General features: G+C 36.3%; 1 protein-coding gene across 1 annotated transcript in view; it reads left to right on the top strand.

The window, feature by feature from the left end:
* Positions 1-16,584, top strand: part of ANO10 (anoctamin 10) — a 123,116-nt gene that overhangs the window by 25,069 nt on the left and 81,463 nt on the right. The gene's annotated exons all lie outside the window — the stretch shown is intronic.

Raw genomic sequence — 16,584 nt, 5'->3', positions numbered from 1 at the left:
ACGTGTGAACGTTTACATTAATGTCTGTGAGGTATTGTAATATAAAACTAATTTGGTAAATTAATTATAATGATATAGTTCATTACTATATATACATGGACAACATATCTAGAGAGATCATACTATGAAAACTGTATGACTAACTGTAAGCAGGATGAATTCATGGCAGCTTAAAGAAATGGAACTGGTTTTGCCTTGACTTGCTATGTATTCTCCTTTTATCTGTTTGAATGTGAAGCTGGCTGGGTGATCTCTGGGCTGACCTCTGTTTCCTGTTGGGCCATGGGAGAATATCAGCGTTTTTCTCTCTAAATTTAAATTCTGCTTATATGCAGCCCTTTAGGGGACAGAAATTGCATCATGGTAATTAGGTAGCTCTTGGAATTACTTTTTAACGTTGTATCTCAAATCAGCTCTAAACATTGTGGAAAGGGAGATTCAGAAAACAAAAGGAAGAAAATTTGGAGAGGAAATGTAAATTAGTACTGAGGGGAAGAGGGCGAAAATGTTGCCTTATACAGAGAAGCAACTTTGCTGAAGACCACCAATCTATAATTAACGTTGTGTGAAGGGACTGTTGGAGGCTAATGCTGGATGAGCCAGTGGAGAGGGAAGGTAGCCATTTGGTTAAAGGAAAGTTTTCTCTTATTCTTCTTCTTAATTAAAAAAAAACCACTAAAACCGAGAACAACAAAGCAAGCCATAATGCACTGGTCAGAAAAGGTCTATATAAAAATAGTTTTAATGAGAAGTATCCAGTATGCTTGATAATGTTAAATATGCTAGTCTGAGGGGTTTGTGTCTATTTTCCTGTTATTACAAACACAAAGATACAGAACCAACATATGAGTCTTACAGTATGTTTCTGCAGCATAACAAGCCATGTGATTTTTTTTTTTGGAATGTTGTTGGTTATAAACAGTTGCAAAACTATTCAATGTGAAATCTAAGACTTTTGCAGTCTCCATAAGGACACTCTTTCAATACCTTTTAAACAGTATTTATCAACTTCATGGGAGTGGGGTTTTTGGTTGTTGTTGTTTGGTTTGTTTTATTTGTTTTAATGTCTGAAGAGATAGAGACTATCTCAGGTTCTACAATCTTGCAAAAAGTTTTGTAACACAAATTATGAACTTTCTGGAGTCCAGAAGTGTTCTCCAAAGTGAAACATATACAGAAATTTTATTTTAAAAACTATATGAAAGTGAACACAGCAAACATAAGCTTTGCTTCTGCTGAAGATGTTTTCAATTGTGTTGACAGTAAACATATCCTGTTACAGAAATTTATTTTTTTAACAGAAGTTCTGCTGTACATATTTCAGGTTAAAACATTGATTACTAAATGTTGAAAGAAGGGAGTGTTACTAGATGCTGTGGGACCATGAACAACAGCAGTACAGATTTATGGCAGCTTAAAGAGATGAGGCTGGTTTTGCTTTTGCTTCCTGTATATTAATTCCCATCTTATCTGTTACACTGGGACTTTCTTTTATCTGGTGCATAATGACCCAGATTAGGGAATTGATCTGGGAGGAGCTGTCTGACCCAGTTCACTAGGGAACAGGGCAGAAGCAACTATGTGTGAAAGACACACAGTAGTGCTATGGCAGGTTTGTGCTGGATTAATTTGTGGGACGTTTGCACCATTGAGCCTTTCTCCTTTAAGTACTATTTAACCTACAGGAAGATCTCTCAACTGTGAAAGGAGCACAATCTCATGTATTACCCATATTCCCCTGCACCTTTACTATATTTATTGATAATTAAACTCTGCATTTCAGTGGTAAAGAAAAATTCAGGAACAGAATATATCACATTAAACCTCTAGGACAAACCTGGTGCATCTAAACTACATCAGTCAAGGTAGGAAAAAATTCAGATGTATCAGGGTGTTGATAGGAAAGTGTTTCAGATCACGTAGCAAAGATTCAGAAATATATTTCAGGTGAGTTATTTTACTTTCTGGTGTTTGCTGCAGGTGAAGATGAGTATTTTACGGTGTGTTTATGCTGTTTTGACAGCAGCTTGGCAGGCAGTTTGAAAATGTTAAGAAAAAATTTATTTGAGTTGGTTAAGTATGTTTTCACGTGTTCTATTGATGGGGTAGCCTACTTAAATCTTAGCTAAGTATTTTAATAGGTTTTAAGTAATTGAGACTCCAGTTTGATATTCATGTAGCTGTTTGATGCAAAGCTAAACAGAAAAGCACCGTTGCTGTCAAAGCCAAGCATAGGTATTAGCAATGTCCTGTTTTGCTTTGTTGTTTTCTTTTTTCTTTTTTTTTTTTTTTCAAAAAATGCTAGTGCTTTTTAATAATAATATTCTTCAAATGGAAACTGTGTATATGGCAACGTTTAGCACCATCCACTACTGGAGTAATGAAGAACTGTGAGTGATATTCTTGTAAGCATTCTGTACCCAGCCCCTACAGATTTAAACAAAATATTTTTATTTTCATTAACAACTCTAACTCTACTGCTGGCTACATTTTTGGTGGGAACATGTATTGTGTGAGTGAAGTAAATGCTAATTAGAATAGCACAGAATAAAATATTAACAATTGCAAAATAATGGCAAGCATTAAAATCCCATAGAGTAATTTTTTTTAAAGTATTAAACCAGTGATTTTTTTTTTTGAACAGTTGACCTATTTTCATCAATTCAACATCTGCTTCCATGGCAACTTGATTTGAACCAGGAGCAGAATGATGAAACTCCCCTCTTTTACGTATGGATGCATGCTAACTGTGTGCAGCCAGTGCAGTTTTCCAACAAAAAGAAGTAAGCAAACGTCCTAAAACAGGAAACAATAAATCCCTATTAACAGAATTTTTAAATAGTTTATCTTGTGGTGTGTCTCGTTATTCAGACTTTACTGTACACACATAATTCTGGTATGTACCGCAGGTGCAAAGTAGGACATTCCAAGCACGCGTCTGTGCTCTTGTGAAACTGTTCCCAATCGCTTCTGACTTCCTACACTAATTTGAACCTAGAAAAAAAAAAGGAAATTACTCTGGAGAAATTCAGTGGATTGTTGAGGGAGTGGGTTAAAACAAGGTCTAACCTTAATTCTGCAGTGCTTTTTTTATTTTTCTTTGAAAACTGTTGACATAGAGTTTTGTTCTTAGTGACTGTTTCTTTTTAAAGTAGACTCTCATAAATTCAAAGAATTGTAATTAAATCAGTTCTGGGACTACTGTGAAAATTGAATTCAAGAAATCAGTTGTATGTGCAACTCTTAGTAGTGATTTTTGTTTATAACAGTACATCAGCAGGAGTTTTTTGAAGCAAAGCTGTAAAATACAGCTTAATGTGAATGTATCCTGATCTCCAAAAGTAACTCGTGTATCCAGCATTCAAGTGTGGTAAACTAATGCAACGCTTTTTTGTGGAAGTGCACTTAGCCTGCACCTTCTACATCACATGGAGGCATTTGGGGATTAGCTTGGAAATAGTAAGTAATAACGGAGCTTTCTCTTGATAACTGCAGTATAAAATCTGACCTTACAGACCACAAATATGATTTAGGGAAGAATGTAGTCAGCTCGGGTATAGATGGGACCTTCGCATAATGATATGACCGGCGTATTTGTAGTAAACATGGCTTAAACAATGGGGCTGCGTCGATTTAATTTCATAGAGTTCTCATAAAGATTTGAAATCAGATCTTCATGAACATCATAAAAAAACCTGTACTGAAAAGTCATTTCTATGAGAAGTATGGAGTGGAATAAGGGAAGTAACCCTTGTTTTTTCTAGATGAGGAGAGGCTGACAGTCCATTTATCAAAGGCTGGAAAGTGGGAATCATAGCTTGTTTATAAAACTGATCCAAAATCAAAGTGTTTGAAAGTTGTCTGGTACATCTACTTTTCTCTAGAGTTCCATTTTATTAAGTTTATTTCTTCATCAATGGCCTTATGGTCTCCAATAGAAACTGAGTTTCTGCTGAGCTCTCAGTATAATGGGCCCAACATTCAGTCAGCTCAACAGTAAGCTTGACAGTTGTTTCTGAGATGATGTGCCAAATAAACTGGGAAACACTATCAGAGTCAAGCAGTTTGGAGTCTAGTAGGTGACAAGGCATCATCATAATTTGCGTTCTACATAAACTTGAAAATCAGTAAACATTGCATCCTGAATGCAGTTAAAGATCTTTTGAATCCACTTCCTGAGCAAAAGCAATTTCAGGTGGATTGTTACATCAAAGTTACAGTATTTTCCTTTTTCTTTTTCCCTTTAAAAAAATCCTTAAATGTTTAGTGACAGATTTCAGTGCAATCTATTTTTTTCCAGTGAAGTCGAGTAACTGTTTTTTTACAAAACAGTACTAGTTGGCTAATTTCCTGGCAGTAATGTACACAGTTTCATTCTGACAGGACAGAAGTAAGGCATGGTCCTGCATGGAGTGGTGTTCCACATGTGTGGAGCAAATAGCTTTATTCATGTAGAACTCAGGAGTCTGGGATTTAGCAGGTATGCTAAATATACACTTATGCATTGGCCAACTTTACATAGTAAAGAAGCTGGGAAAAAAATGCAGAAAAGTAGGCAGCATCAGCATACACATATATATAAATCCATTGACACTAGTGGGGTTATAAAAGTGAAAAAGTTATAGCAAAACAGCTGTGCATAAAGTGCTTGTTTTACTGAATTATTTCTGCATTTGTGACAGGTAGTAATGTAACACAGTAACTGCAGTTTTCACATATGGAATCAGACAGCAGTGTAGATTGGAGGGGACCTCTGGAGGTTATTTGGCTAACCTTCTGCTGAAAGCAAGACCCTAGATTACATTGTCCATGTTCTTGTCAAGATAAGCTAAGGCTTGGATACTTGCCATGAGGGAAAGTTCACCACTTCTCTGGGCAGCCTGTTTCACTGTTTAATTATTCTCATGGCAAAGAATTGTGGGTTTTCTCTATGTCAAGGAAAAATGTCCCTGGTGCAACTTGTGGCTCATGGCCTCTTGTCCTTTCGCTGTGCATCCTTGTGAAGTGGGTACATCTGTCTGCTTGAAAGCTACTTGTTAGGCATTGGAAGACTGTGATCAGATCTTTGCCACCCTTCCAAGCCTAATCCTGTCCAAGGGTAGCAAACCTAATTTCTTCAAACTGTGTTCATATGTCACGTTCTTCAACCCTGGACATGGCCCTCTGACAGATCCCCTCCAGATTTTCAGTTTCTGCTTTCCAAGTTGCCAGTGCCACTTTCAGAAAAACAAGGGCTTTTCGTGTGGCTTATCCCCTTATGCCTTTCTGCTCATTACAGTCTGTATTCTTTCTTTATCTTAAGTCTATTTGCTCTTTAATCAGAGAAAATAATTTCTGGGAGCATTGTACAACCATTTTAACTTTCTTACTGCTGAAATATTTTTGGCAACAGTCGTGAGGTATCTGTCTTTCCATGTGCTAATTCTTTTCTGTGGCAATGTGTTTCTTCCACACTGACATGCATGCATATATATTGGATGAGGACACTTTGTTTATAACCTGAGTATTTTGTCAGTTTTCAAGTATAAATGTAAGGCAGAGTACTTACTGGTAAATATTGGATGTATGGTTTACATTTCTTTCAAATAGTTAAATGTATTTGAAAAAAAAAATGAGTGTTTAGCTATAGTGAGTAGATATTAATTAGAGAGTTACATATAAGTCTCTTTTTCTGAAGTGTTTCATGGCAAGGTGCAAACCTTACTGACAGCTTTGTGGTTCATTTTTGGGAAAATACTTGGCAATTTAATTTGTCAAGTATTTTATGTCAGTGAAACAGATATCCTAGCCAAGACCTATCTGTGCTTGCACTTGTGATGAAAATAGGAAAATACAGAAAGAGAAATGGAAAAATGCACTTTATGTAAATTGTGTAATTATTTGGTTCATTGATGTATACATATATAAAATAATTCTGCAGCATTACTAATTCTGAATGTTAAAAAAGGTTCATCCGAAACACCACTGATTTCAATTAACATATTGTTCTAAAATAACTCTGCCTCAACTGTGAACATTTACATAATATATACATATATATATACATATATACATAAGAAATCATAGCTAAAAGCCCTCCTTTAAAAATCTGTGTATGTTTTTACTTTTAATATCATACAAATTTTATTTTTATATTCAATGCTAAACAGGTAAGTCACTGTAATTGGATTTATTCTTAGAATTGAAATTATGAGACATTAAAAGAGTTTGATACTTTAATTTCAAACTGAAACCGTAGCAAAAAATACCAGTAGTTGTTGAATAGCTTTGGTATAATACTTAATGGAAGCTTCTAGAGCTATAGAGACTTATATAAAGACTAAGTACAAAGACATAACAAATTTTACTACTTTTTTATTTTATTGTTTGACAACATTTTAAGAGTAAAAATGAACTTGAATATCCGTGCATTTTATATGCATTTTACTTTGCAGAAGGTTCTTGAAATTGTATGTTTATTTGAGTATAAAATTAAGAAATATTTTAGATAAGTTATTCTTCTGAGTAACAGGGGAACAGATTGTTCTCGGGGCTTTTTTCTCACCTCAGCGGGTGTTTTCACCTTTCAGATGGGAGAAAGATTTATGGATTTGTCTGTATAAAAATTTATAAATGTTTGCTGCTTCAAGAAGCCTCCTGGAACCATATCAACAAGGTTAAAAAGAAATGACAATTTTGCTGGTTGTACATTAACACAGATTATGTTTATTTCCAAAATCAAAATTTATCACAGATGTTTTTATTGCCATCTACTGGTTCTTTTGAGATATTATTTCTGATTTAGTGTAGATTTTTTTGTCACTTTGAATAGTGAAGCTTAATGCCAAAAGCAAGTCGGAATGAAAACAAACATTAAGAAATTCAAAGATCTGAGCAAGTTGTGTTCCATAGTTTTCTGCTAGTGTAGAAATGAAAATGCATGTTAATAGCTATCCTTAAGTAGTCCAGGGGCCTTTTGAAAATCTCAGAGTTTAGAACAATGTTTGTCCATTTTCCTATTTGTGAGTCATTCTCATTTGTTCCTCCTTATTTTCTGTTCTTAAACCCTTCCTTTTGCGGATTCTCAATTTGCTGTCAGAGTTGAAAAATAGTCACATGGATGAATGAACTGTGCTGTTCAAAGCATGTATGAACACTGAAATGTGCTAAATATGCGGGTATGTGTAGTAATGTGTAGGACAGCAAGAAACCAATATATTGCATCAGCTTTTTCAACCCTGTTAACAGGAATGTGTGGATATATTTTACTACTAACTAGAGCATTGCATTTTGACAGTAATTTTCATTCCTCCCTTTAGGGTGACACAATTTAGAATGTGATTTTTACCTTTGAATAAAGGTGTGGTTATATGTCTTGGTTATAAAGGTCAGATTTGTTGCATGAAATACAGCTTTATCTTTTTTATTCCCAGATTTTTTTGATCCAGTTGAACTAGGACTGTGTACAAAGGAATGACCGAGCCAGGTCAGATCAGGGGTCTATATAGGCCAGAATCCTTACTGTAGCAGAGACTAAGGGAGGAGTAAATTAGTACAGCCATTTATGTAGTCAGGCTTCCTCAAAATTAATTCCCAGGATCTGGTGGTTTTCAGTGTAACCTGTCTCATGACTGAAAATGATCTGGCCAGAGCCGCACGTGACAGTGTGCAATGCTTCTGTGCAGTGGCATGCCCACTTTTTCAGAAGAACTTGAATTATTTCATAGTAGGAAGCTAGTTAAGCAACTAATGTTAATATAGTCTCGGTTTGGTAAGTAATTATCTTGTGTGTTGGCTCTACCCTGGATTTTTCTCTCTTTTCTCTTTTCTTTTTTTAAGTTGTTTTTTTTTCAGTGTAAGAAGGATTTTTAATTCCAGATTGCCAGTGTGGGTGTGACATTACAGTGAAGGTTAAGAGGTTTGTGGCACAGGAAGCCCTCTCACTGAGAGAAAAGCTTGGAGGTACCTTAATAGAAACAATGAGAGCAAAAATGGAATACTTTCTTCTTGCCATTAGCCAGGTGGTGGGTAGGAACAGGGAGCTGCAAAGGTATCAGGTGCTACTTAGCTGAAAGGCCTGAACTTTCAGGAGGGGTCATGCCGGGTTCCTTCAGTAAGAAGCTGAAATGGATATGCCTTCTGAGATTGTGCCATTCCTCATGAATTAACATTATCTGGTAGACACTGCTCTATCCTCAAACCATGCATATTTTAGGGAGGTTGGATGAGGAAGGTACTTTAGAAAGAGAGCATATTTCTTAACTATGCTAATAAGTACTTCAAAAGTGTCAACCTGGAAGAACAACATGAGAAGACCAAGTAAGAGTATTTTTATTTTTCTTCTGGGATTGTGCAAGGATGCCAAAATGACAAAACTTCAAAGGGGAGGATGAATAGAGAGCAGGTCGTTGGAGACAATTACAAGACATTTTAAAGAACTCTATAAGAATCAGACTTTCAGATCTCTTTAAAACCCACTTAGCTTAATATTTTCCACAAAGAAGCTTCCTTTAATGTGTAAATATTTCCAGCTCAAACCTGATCAGGATATAGACTTCCTTTCTGGCAGTTGGAAGTTGAACGGCCAGACAAAACCCAAGTTAATACCTATTAATATTAATTGTTTACTTTCCACTTGATTAAGATTAGTAATTGTTTAATGACAAGACAGGGTATGAATGTTCAAAGCCTTTTTGCTTCACAACCATTTCAGACTGGCTTAGCATTTCATGAAACTGAATTGCTTTCTTTTGTAAATAATGTATTAGTTTATTCTGTTAAATTATTTAAATAATTCTCTGCAAATGTGCTATCAGTAGCTGCCAGCACAAACCTGAATAATGGCTTTTCCTAGGCAGCAGATAGAGCTGTGGGGTTCATATACCATATATCCATATGTCTGTGATGCAGTTTGCAGTAGTGTTTCTTTGTACTGTTCTTACTAGGAGTCTTCCTTTTTAGGGACTGTGGTGTTCTTCCCATCTCCAGAGTTTAATATAATGTCGTTGTCTGCCATGGTACATTTTGATTGGTTTGTTTGGTTTTTGAACTGCGTGCAGCATTGAAGGATAAATACACTTTGACATTTGTATCCTCAGGTGACTGAGAGTAGAAATGAGTGGCAGGCGAGGTGGAAAATGTGGGGTCTGCAGCTGCAGCTGGAAAAAGAGTTGGAGAATCGGAGATCAGTAAAACTGTTTTCAAATAGCAGGAGAAAACCATTCATAGATGTGTTGGAGCATCTGTACTGTTGGTTAGATAAAAACACCTCTTTACAGGAGTCTAAAGAGGTAATATTGTTGCTCATGTGTTTTCAAGTTATAAAATTGCAGAATAATTTGCTGTTCTTTTATTAAAATTCATTGCAATAACTTTTAACATTCTGGTTTGGAGTAAAAATGAGCAAAATTTGTTGCTATAGTTTTTAACATCCTGATCTTCTTTAAAAAAGCTCCGAAATACTTATGCTTTTAAAAATCTGAGTTATTAAAAAACCCCACTCTTTTTTTGTTGTTGTTGTTTGTTTGCTTGCTTTGTTTTGGTTTTAAATGCTGCGAACCACCTGGCACACTTTAATGAAAACTGATTTTGGAACTCGAATTTTGCAAGAAAATGCAGTATTGAATTGAAAGGCTGTAGCAGAGAGTTTATTGTGTTTTTTTAATAGTTTATGCGAATATGTTTTATTAAATGCAGGCTGAAGATGGTCATGAGTCATGCTAGAAAATGTCAAAAGAAGTGGGACTTAATTGCTTCATTTTTACACAGAATTTTCATCTTACACTGAAAGGAAGTGTCAATCCAGATTTTCACTCCTCTGATCAGAGGAAATTAGTGGAATGATATGTAATTTTCAAAGGCATTTTTAATTTACTCTGGCAGTGTGCAAGCTGCCTGGTATGCTCCTGCTTTCTATTCTAATGCCTTGAACAGTCCTTTTGAAGTCATGGGAGATTTCTAATGTGTGCCTGTAATCAGCTAAATCTCTACAATGAATAACACAAAGGATTTACAGTTAGAAGCTGCTGAGAATTCATAAGTCATAATATGTTTGATCAAGGTTAGTTTTAGTCAGAGGATTTGTTGTAAGATAAAAAGTAAGCGTGTTTGTGTGTTTGTGTGCCTGGTATAGCAATTACAGATAAACCAATATCAAATGTAAGGGTATCTTTTATTAAACTCGAAATATAGTTTGTGATACTTGAGTTTATTTTCCTCTCAGTATATTTTTTTCAGAAGATCATAACAATTGAAAAATCTGAGTGAAACCTGTTTAGGAATCCAGTGAAATGGGAATAAACAGTTTATGATTGGAAACGTTTAATTTTTACTCTTAGAGCGTAGCAAATAAAGTTATTGAATTCAAGTACTTTTTTGTTCTTCTGTCTTCTGAAAAGCTGTGCTAAAAAAAAAAAATGGTTTACTAAGAGTAGTTTGTAACAGACTAAATAACGCATCTTGAAGTATAGCACGTTGACAAAACCTGGAAGTACAGTTTATTCTAACACTGGTGTCATTTGGCAGTCCTGCTTCACTTCCTGTGTAATTTTAGGAACTGCAGGAGGAAGAGGAGAAATATGAGTATGTGACATATTCCCAGTGGCTTTGGTGCCAGTTTAACAAAATAACTCTGTGAAAAGTCTATTACATTATTTTTAAAAACATAAAATGTTTATATAGTGAGAATTTGAGGATTAACTCCTTCCATGTAAATAAGGAGTCCACAATGCAGACCGTAGAATGTTCCTGCCAGTGTTCCTGTTTCTGTTTCACTCAATAATGTAATTAAAGAAGACTAAAGTGACTTTTAAATTCTAACTGCAGACTGTCTTTAAGAGTCAGAAGCACAGCTGGTAGTGAGAATGGGATGTGGCCATATTTGTCATCAAGAAGACAGTAGAAGGAAAAGGGACATGGTACCATTATGCTGATAGCTTCATGAACTGGTCTTCCCTAAATCTGGAGGATCCTGTCATGGCCAAGTAAAACTGACCTTGGAGATGTCAGGAGGAGTTAGTGACCCTGCCTCTTTAGGACTTCTAGTTATTTTGGTGCATATCTTGGCTGCACAAAACATAACTGCTGATTTCCTTTGGAGTGTTGGGACTGCAGTTCTTTGCCAACTGCATGGTCTTTGTTTCGGTGTGACTGGAATTGCTGATTCTGAATTTGCTGAGTGTAGGTAGAGCTTCATACCATTTCTTTATTTCTGTTTTTATGAATCTTGCAAGTTGCTCAGGCTTTCCAAGTGACCTCAGGTGCTGTGATGGTTACACTAAAAACTTGACTAGCCAGAGAAGTTAACAATAACAGTTTCTGAAGAAGAAATGTTAGGGATGTACCTCCTCATATGGATGCACTGTTACAGTATTTTAATAGTTTTATTCTGGTATAAATCTTTAAATTGAGAAGTTTGAAATATACTGAGTTTTTAGTCTCCTCCCCTCCCTTCCTAACTGTTGTTGAAGGTGGAGTGAATAACAGTAATGACGACTTTCTCTTCCTTCCCAACCCCCGTGTAGATTAAACTTTGAGATCTATGGCACCGTAGTTACACAGTTTAAATACAAAATAATTTGTACAGCAGTGGATTAAAAGCTGTATGTTGTAAAATGTGTTCTGAAGCTTAAGTGTAAGAGTATATACAGCTGCTTGATATATTTCTCAAATTTTAGCTGGGGAAGCTAAATGCAAGAATTGCCTTTGTAATAGAAACTGAACAAAAAGGGGGAGGGAATCCAGTTTCCTTTGCAATGTCACATTGTATTAATAATGGCACCTGCATCTTGCTTTGCTCAGCTTCCCTCTGAAGACATCTGAGCTGCAGAGATCTAGTGAGTGATAGGACGTGGTCTTGGAAGCCACAGAAAGAGACAGATGCTTCTTTTTATCCCACAAAGTAATTGTGGCTTATATGTAAAAAGCTGTATTGTGGATTCTTTTTCAAGTGCGGGGGAAGGCTTACAGCTTTGCTGACTCTGTTTCGAACAAAAGACACTTCCTGTCTTGTCATTTTCTGTTAGTGCATTGCCTGGAGACACTGCCTTGGTATAATTATACTGATGCGTTTCTCCTGGTACAAAAGTGTCCTCATGCATGTGTATACATTTTATAACACACAAAGATAGCTTAAATATTTTGGCAGCAAGTCAACCCTTAGAGATAAATTCATGTTAGATTCTTTGTGCCTGCTATCATCCGTAGCTATAAACTGTACATTTGCCATATGTACCTTTCTAGTGTGCTTTATATTACAGAATTTAGCTGGATCTGGAAAAATCAGTGTCAAAACGGTGGAGATCCTGATAGGGTTATAGACTTAATATTTACTCTATTGACAAATACAGGGGTTCTGTCCAAGATTTGGGTCTTTACTAAAAAACTAACCCTGTCCCTAAGCCTCACATAAACATAGCTCTCAGCTGAACTTGGACACTTCCCAAAAGGCATTTATGGTAGATCAAGTGATGTGCTGTGACTGAAATCTGGTATCAGCATATCTGGAAGGAGTGTGTTGTCCCTTCTTTCTTTCACAAGAAATTGTGGGAAATGGGCAGTGTCTGATGTCTCTGACTAGTGTTTTGGTGCATACCTCATACAAAGCTTGACTTTGTGAGGATAGGTCTCAAGTTTGCATCATTCTCCCTCTGCTCTTGTTTACCCCATTTTTGATTAAGAGAAAACGTGTGGCTGTTTGAAGGTGAAAGAGCTGCAGTACAGTGTAACAGCTCTGCCAGTCTGGCTGATGGGGGAGAGAAGATTCAAAGTGTTTTGTAGACCCTGCCTTAAGTTCAGCTTATCTAACTTTTCTGTCTCTGTTTTGATCATGTAATCTTCACCAGCACCAGGAGATGTGAAATTCCTGGCATGAGGGTTTTCAGCCTTCCGAAGTAACCTAGAAAGCTTTTAACCAGAATCTCCTGAGTGCAGGTTAACCTGACTAGTACTTTTAGGGCAGAAAAGCCACCATTCCTTTCATGATGAATTTCCAACTGGTGAGATGTTCCTGTCGCCTGTTTTCTGAATCACATGAACTTACTGTCTTTCAGCTCTCCCATATGGTCCATTATTTCAAAACACTTCATTTTGCTTTTGCCAGTATTGTTTCTACCTTTAAAATGATGATACCTGAAATCAGCTACAAGTGCATATACTTCCGAGTATAAAAGAGGTTCAGGTACATTCTGTGTTGTATGTGATGCTCTTTTTAGCATGTCAAAAGGTTTTTTGTCTTTTCTGCAGTAACCTTGTACTGAATATTTCTTTTTTTTCTAAATTCATGCTATATGTCTTTCAATGTGGACTGTTTCTTCAGTTTTTTAGCATTGCAGGGTTCTCATCCTGCTCTTCAGAGCACCTGGATTTCTTCTTGCCTGACATCATATGTGCAGTCCTTAAGCAGATTTTCCTGTTAAATCACCAGAATTGTTGATTAAACTCTTGAACTGGGATCTGATCCATCACAGATCTTTGTGGATCCCCAGAACAATCTTTCCACCTTGACAGTTGCTGTTGGTTACTGTTGGAGGGCTTTTCTTTTCCAGTCAGTTGCATGTTTCCCTATTATTTATTTGATTTAGAGTGGTTTGAGAATGTCAAAACTTGTCACAGTAATAATATTTACTTTTATTGTTGCTTCTGAACCCACATTTCAGGTTAGTATATTTCTGCACTATTTCTGGTTGCAATGAATTTCAGAAATATACGTTGATTTTTAGAAATTGGTTTCTGACTATCAAAGAAATAATAACAAATAACAAATGGTAACAAATAACAAAGTGTGTTATTCATCCTCTGCCTCAATTCCCTGAATTGTAACCAATTAGTGTTATGTCAAGGCATGTGCATGACAGGCAAAAATCACACAAGAAAGGCTTATGTAGACCAAAAAGTTAATTGTTTTATGTGTTGATGGAGTTTAGTTAGCACTTGCATTTCCAAAGAAGTCTGCATTTTGAATTCTACAAGATAGGCTGCAGTTTTGTCCCAGTGAGAAAAGGGTCTGTTATGTGAGCTGATGGTGTACCATGGTTTCCTAAGCCCACCTCTGCTCAGAACAGAAAGGAAGACTGGGATATTCTTAAGTAAGCAATGTTTTGTGGAAGGTGATTAGTGACCTCTCCTAGCATAGTCACCTTCATTATAACAGTAGGTGAGATTAGAAATACATCATGGTACTGTCAGTGAGCTCTTGACTCATTAAAAATATATTCAAAGCTCTGATCTGGCCAATCAGGCAGATAATTCTCCTTCATTTGAACTACTGAATATGTGGAAATATGTGCCAATTCAGTATGACTGTCCTTTGGGCCTCTGTTCATGTAATACCAATTTACTGGATTGCAGAGGAAAATATGGATGGGAAGTTTTTGCCTCTGCTTCCTAATATAAAATACAGCTATTTTATTTTAAAACTAGATAGCCTGCTAGTCTTCTGTTAAGAAATGGTGGCATAATATTTAGGAACATTTGACAGTGTTCAGTCTGGCAGTGTTTGAAGTTGAGTTGCTTCAAATAAAGTATCTGATGCATTGGCAACACTTGGCCAGTCATAATGGAAATCACTGCCATAAACAGAGGGCAGAGTTGGTGTTTTTGTTATCGGTTCACTGACTAGTATTTAGAAATAGAGAATAAATATACTTAAGGAAGGGAAAAGAAATGCAGTAGCTTAGAATGAAAAGAACACAAGCATTGACTTATGATTCTGGTAATCGAAGGGTTTAATTAAGTGCTAGGGTACGATGTAGTTCGTTTTCTCTGTATTAGCATACTTATTTAAAAAATTATAAAATCTGGAGAATTCTGTGACATTATGCTAAATTAGGTTTGTGCCTTTGACAGTTCTATGTTGATTATTACATTTTTATGCCTGGATTCAATAACCAAGCCATGTACTCATGCTCAAGATGAAGTAAGCTTTTCATCTTCAATGAATAGCTTTCAGAAGAGGTTGAAGATAGGCCATTAATGGCCCCAACTTTAGTTAGAAGATATGAGAGTAAGATTTTTATCCTGGTGAGGAGCTGCAGACGAAGTCTGAATACGGAAGGTCTCACTCTTGTTTTACCACTAGAGGGCTTCTTTGTATAACAGTGAAGAGAAGGGTCCTTGAGACAGCTTTGCGGTGCTTCATACGGTCCAAGAAAAACAGAAAATTCCACATATGGAAGCGTGACGTTCAGGGGTGGATATCAGACTACAAAGTTAAGAATATTATGAACTAGCTAGTTTTTCTAAACTCAGAAAATGAAATAAGAGATTGTATCTCAATCTACAACTAGACATAGAGGCTGATAAGGACTAAGAAAAGATTGTAGAAATTAAAGTATCCCATCAAATTATGTGTTTTAAGAGTTTTGCTGTTCGTTTGACCTCTGCTTAAGGCACCTCTGTGACAGAGACATGCATTTTTTGGACATCAGTTGCACTGTCTTGGTTTCTACTTCTCTTTTGCTGTTCATTGCAGCTGAACATTTCTTCATTTTTGCAGTCCATGCTGCTGTGCATGATATTTCCTTGGGAATCTGCTTAGCACAGAATGTGCCTCGTGCACAGTGCCAATGAGAATCCCAGTACAAGTGTCCCCTCTTTCCTTTTCATGAAGCCTGAGTTGTAATGGCAGAATATAACGTCTCTTTTGGCACTTTGCAAGAGCCTCTCTTTTGTTTTGAAACACTCTTTGGCACTTGCTTGGCTTGTCAGCACAGAATCTGTGGAGACAGCTTTCCCAAAAGCTGCCACTAGCTTTGAATTTTTGCATGCATATGCACTTAAAATTAATTTTTGCAAGACTAGAGTTCCTATTCTATTATTTTGTTCAGAGATCCTGCAAAATCTTATTTAATGAGTCTTAAAATGTATAGCTGTCATTCTGTTTTGTGTTTGTCATTGGCAATTATGGAATCCCTAGCGTAGACAGTGCAGCTTTGTATTTTGTCAGTAATCTCTAGATAAAATGTGGTTTGTTGGTTTGTTGTTTAATTTTTTGTTTTAAAGTAAGAAGTACATAAACTTGGCAATAAAACCAATGATTTATATATCTGAGTGCTGGCTGGTGCCAGCAGTAGTTACACAACGGGGAGTTAAATGGAAAGTTTGTCAGGTTATCCTCCTTAAGAAACAACTAAGGCAAAATTTTGTATTTTGAAACACACATAAAAAAAGAGTAGTTGTCTAGTTTTTGTTTCCATGTTTTTCACTAGTGTTTCTTTTCCAGAAGAAAAGAAACCATCTCTGTTGAAGTTTTACATTCCACACCACTACGTAACTACTTCTATGTAGATAAAAATTCTCTCATTTGGTGTAGTGGCTTGGTATCACAATGCTGTGACAAAACAAATGGTGGCATATATTGCATTTCCGGACTAACTTGGCTCTTAGTAGTTGTAAATAGATTTGGCTTTTTGTTTTCTTCCTCTTCCTGTTTCCTAACTGTTTTCAAAAACTATAGACAACAGTGAATTCTCTCATAAGTATCCCTGACATCTGTAAGACCCGGATGCCAAGTTCTGGCTCCCAAGCCTTGACCTCTCTTTTGCCTTCTTTTCTGGCCTTCTGGCTGGCTTCTCTGCTTGTTGCTGTGGCAGCTGCAGAACTGTCTCT

This window comes from Empidonax traillii, unplaced genomic scaffold, assembly GCF_003031625.1.
Source record: "Empidonax traillii isolate 1590-97213 ecotype Southwest subspecies unplaced genomic scaffold, ASM303162v1 scaffold19:size3308961, whole genome shotgun sequence".
Classification (NCBI taxonomy): Eukaryota; Metazoa; Chordata; class Aves; order Passeriformes; family Tyrannidae; genus Empidonax; species Empidonax traillii.
The sequence above is the reverse complement of the archived record's forward strand: the minus strand, read 5'-3'. Positions and strand labels throughout refer to the sequence as shown.